We start from the raw sequence: 5,332 nt of genomic DNA, 5'->3' as shown, positions 1-5,332 counted from the left end.
TAAGACCGCTGCTGCGCATGTGCACGATTTAACACGCGCGTTCACGAACACTCATTAATTGTAATGAATATATGGCGGACACATGTTAAGTACTCAATTATATTTTAAAATGTCTTGTAGAATTTGAACGTACAAGCATATTTCGAAAATATTTTGGTACGTTTTAGAAGAGGAAATGACAGCAGTTGTGGCTGGTTTCGTTCAATGAAAAATTTGTGAAAAACGAACTTTTCAAAACTTAAAGACTAATTACTCTACAAAGTAAAAAAAAAAATGGTTTGGGTTGGAATTAAAATGAAATAGAAAATCATACCTGCACCCCAGCAATAACCTGATCCCACAGGTCCCTGGTGGTCATAATAGTCTAGAGTCTAGACTGTAGAGCAAAAGACACTTTCAAGCAGGCAGCCATGTTGTCGATGTGTCTCCTTGTGGGATGTTCACTTTGTTATGTGTGTATTGTCGCTAACCAATAACGATTGTCGAACCTTGAGTTGTGTTTCCAAAGCACAAAAATTTATACGCAAATAATAGAATATATATACTCAAGCGAAGTAATAGTAAATACAGCCGTTACTTATCGCAGGCGCTCTGGATCCAGTGCAGTCATTCAATCCTGAAGTCTGGGGACCAGATGTCTGCACACTGGATCACAAGCTACTGCTTATATACACAATCAAATACAGTAATACAATGAAGATGGTATAGCTTGCATCTATTGGTCCAGGTCTCAGGAAGGTCCAAGGGGTTGTCATCATTGGCCAGTTCATACAAAGGAATCCAAAGGAGGGGGTCATCTCTCCAGGGGGTATGCTCTGCTCTTCCCGCCAAGATTCCTTAGTCTTAAGTAGTTCATAATTCCCTATCATTCATAACTTGTGTATGCACTCTGCGATTCCCTCGCAGAGTGAACCAAACAGTAGGATATGTAACGAGGTTCATTATGATACCACTCATGATGTGATTCCTTCAACCTGTTCCGTGTATTTTATTATTATACATGTAACTCTAATTTAACATATAAATACTATTATATTTCGACATAACTGATTATGTGTTGCAACTACCATTAATGTGTACTATTTTATAAGTATGCGTGTTTGTGCGAATGTATGGTAAAAGACCAATAAGTGTTGCTGCCACTTGTAGTGGATGCGTACGCCCTTTCACGCCGTAGCGTGCCCATGTACGTCGTAGCGTACCGTACGCATCTATTCAGACAAAGACAACCAAGTTTGCTCGACTTTAATTGAAATGACTTTATCCAATTTGCTGACTTCGACAGCTCCACCCTTTGATAGTGTAATAAACTATCACCCAATCACCGTTTCAAGTTCAGGATTATACATTACTTCTTCACAGACCATGATCTCGGTATCTGGTACCACTCTTTCAGTATCTTTCTCAGTGTTACTCCTATGAGACCATTTTCCACACTTCAACACAGTAGGAACACATTTGACAACTAAACCAATTGCTAAGATGACACCCAGTATAAGGAGAAGGAGCTTACCTACACTAGCAATCATTTCCTGTACCCACTCCCCCAGACCGGAGAACCATTTTGCAGGGTTCAACCACGAGAACCTACCCGCCACCTTTTCCCCGACCTCATATAACAAAGAATTATGGCTCTTTCGAAATTCCCATTTCAGCTGCAAAATTTCATCCATCTTCCGGTCTATAACCTCTTTAGGGTCATCCGTATTATTAGTAATGTATGTGCAACATTTGACACCGAACTGGGTGGCCAGTGTCACACAGTACCCACCAGTAATAGAGGTGAGATAATTTAGTACTAGTCTGTGTTGCACCAACTCCTTCTTGTACGCTTGTAGCTCCCTTCCAGTATACCTGAAAGTGTCATCATACATCTCGGTGATATTATCTATTAATTTAGCTAGGTCTTGGATATATTTAAAGTTTAATGTTCCCCGAGCGGTCCTGGTGAGTTCTAGAGCAACCATAACTTGGAAACCAGCAGTTTCACTAATCAGTTTTGTAGCTATGGGTTCCTCACCAGGAATCATATTTCTCTTGCCACGGTGTTCATACTGTGTGTGTATGTATGGTGGTGATGTAGTCTTGTGAATACCAACCATTTCTTCATGAGTAATAGTCATGATTTCAGGAACCAGTTTAGCTAAGAAACACAAGCCCTTGGAACTCTGAGTCACCCAGGAAGAAGCTTTTCTTCCACAAACAAAATACACATCATCAGGGAGAACATAAGGAACAGTATGCCCATGAATTATATCACACAGAGTTTTGATAAAACTACCCATGCCTAGTGTCTCCATTTGTTCTAGACACGTGTCGGCATTAATGACATTTTTACATTTATCTGTAGAGACTTTTCCAATGGATACCTTCTAATGTTTGGTTATACGCCCTAATTTGTGACCTCCATCAACATTCCTGCCTAGTAGTGACCTTGTGAGTCTCCCTCTGAAATGAGTGTGGCGAGCCATTGTCTGATCTGATAGGTCAGCCTCCCAATTCTCCAGGCGCTTTGCATGAGATATGTTTAGGCACAGCAAAGATCTGCCTATGGAGTATTGTCGAAGCGTCAGACTAGGGGACCTAGTGTTATTGTACCTCCCTTCTATGGGCCTCCCACCCCTCAATTCGAGTACTTCAGATATGTTTAGAGGGAATGGCACTAGTCCTATATTATGCTGCCCTTGAGGCACGTGAGAGCACACCCAACACTCGGTTTGGTTTAGCACCTTACCCACCAGGGAGTGATAATCCTCCAAAGGATGCCCGCCTATATTCAGAGTACTGGGGGACTGGCATCGTTGGATGCATTTCTCTTCAACTAGGGAGTCGCAGAACTTGCAGATACAATACTCATCAGACAATAGCCCCTCACACTGCCTCCGAGTTCCTGAGCTAGGAGACCTTTTCATAACCCCTGGACCAAGTTTGATAATGGGCTGCTCTGAGTATCCTATTAACTTTTCTTCAGCCTCCATTTCATCCGTATCACTCCCAGAACTCTCCTCCGTCCTCCATCCTCCTTCACAAAAATAGAATGTCCTAGAAAGAGTAAAAACAGGGAAAATCCTGGAACAAAAGAAAAACAAAAACCGCCACTCCATCGCTGGAAAGATAGTTCTGAGGCAACGTCTCTGGTTCAGGTGTCTCAACTGCAGGCTTTAGGTCTCCCAGAACAGGCTCACAAGTGACAGCTCTATGTCGTCGGTCTTAGTTTTATCTTGCACTTTCTCCGGATTATGGACTCTCCTGCAGTGGGTGGAATGGACCCAAGTGTCTCTCTCTGCAACCTTCAGTGATGTAGTACTGGTCAGCAGCACTTGGTACGGGCCTTCTCAACGGTCTGTTAAACAACCTGAACGTAAGAAATTGCGGATCATAACATAGTCTTCAGGTTCAACATCATGACAGTTCGTCTCTGGCATACCAGGTGACAGCATTTTTAGTTTTTGTTGTTGTTGTTTTAGCTGTTTACTCATTCTTATAAGATATTGTACAGTCACTTCATTATTACACTTCAAGTCGTCTTGTGGACTCACGATCAAATGAGGTTGTCGTCCGAACAGTATCTCAAAGGGGGACAGATTAAGAGGAGGTCTAGGAGTGGTTCGAATGCTATGGAGGACCAACGGCAAAGCCTCAGGCCATGCCAACCCAGTTTTAGCCATTATCTTACCTAGTTTGTTCTTTATAGTACCGTTTACTCTCTCCACCTTACCACTGTCTTGTGGTCGGTAAGGTGTGTGAAGTCTGCTACTGATTCCCATGAGTTTACACATTTTTTGGAAGATATCACCAGTAAAATGGGTACCCCTATCACTTTCAATGATTCTAGGGATACCGAACCTACACACAAAGTCTTGTACAATTTTCTTTGCAGTGAACACAGCAGTATTAGTGGCTGCCGGATATGCTTCTACCCAACCGGAAAACACATCAATACACACTAACACATACTTTAAATTCCTGCATGGTGGTAATTGGATATAGTCAATTTGTATTACCTGAAAAGGTCCATCTGTAGGAGGGATGTGGGATGGCTCAGTTGGAATAGTTTTCCCAACATTTTTCCTCAAACAAGTAAGACATGACATTGCTTTCTTACCAGCCTGAGAGGAAAATCCGGGAGCACACCAGTATGCTCTCACCAGTTTGCACATACCTTCTTTACCCAGGTGAGTCAGACCGTGTGCTGCTTCAGCCAGGCTTGCATAGTACGTTCGGGGAGCTACAGGCTTACCTTGTCCATCCCTCCAGAGTCCTGAGGACTCTTGAGCACATCCCTTCGCCTCCCAGACCGCCTTTTCCTGCAGGGAACACAAATCTTGCATTTTAATTAATTTCTGCATGTCTAATGTCTGAAAAACCATCATAGTCTCGGTCGATACAGTCATAGGTTGCCCTGCTGCCCATTTAGCAGCTTCGTCTGCCCTGTTGTTGCCCAATGACACTGGGTCTTCTTCAAAGGTATGGGCTTTGCACTTTATGACGGCTACTGTTCTGGGTAACTGTATCGCTGTCAGAAGTCCTTTTATGTGTTGTGAGTGTGCCACTGGTGTACCTGCTGCTGTCGTAAAGTTTCTAAGACGCCAAAGGGCCCCAAAATCGTGCACTACCCCGAAGGCGTACCTAGAGTCAGTATATATATTGGCTGATTTACCCTCTGCCAATTCACACGCTCTCCTTATTGCTACTAGTTCCGCCACTTGGGCTGAGTGAGGTGGACCAAGGGGTTCAGCTTCTACCACATCCTGATTGTCTACAACAGAGTAACCAGTACATAGCTCTCCCGTCTCTGTCTGTCTATGGCAACTTCCATCTGTATAAAACGTAAAATCTACATTTTCTAAGGGGGTGTCACGTATGTTGGGCCTTGCAGTAAAGGTCTGATTCAGGTGTTCCATACAGTCATGCGTGTCAGTATTCTTGCCTAACTCATCATCAACCAGGGTCTCCTCACCTCCCACCCTTTGTGTCTCTAGAGACACATACGGAAGGTATGTAGCTGGATTTAAGGTGCAACATAGTTTGATGGTGATGTTTGAGGGTGCCATCAGGGCTAGTTCCCACTTTGTGAATCTAGCTGAAGAAACATGTCTGGTTTGGGCTGAATTTAACAGAGCTGATACAGCATGGGGTGTATAGACAGTTGAATTATGTCCTAATACTACGTCCTCGCTCTTACTCACCAGAAGAGCCGTTGCTGCTACACTTCTGAGACATGTTGGGAGTGATCTTGCCACATTGTCTAATTGTGCACGGTAGTATGCTACCGGTCTGCTAGCGTCACCATGTTTCTGTGCGAGGACGCCTGCTGCACAACCATCAGCTT

Source organism: Mixophyes fleayi, chromosome 1 (genome assembly GCF_038048845.1).
Source record: "Mixophyes fleayi isolate aMixFle1 chromosome 1, aMixFle1.hap1, whole genome shotgun sequence".
Taxonomy (NCBI): Eukaryota; Metazoa; Chordata; class Amphibia; order Anura; family Limnodynastidae; genus Mixophyes; species Mixophyes fleayi.
This window is presented reverse-complemented; position numbering follows the sequence as displayed.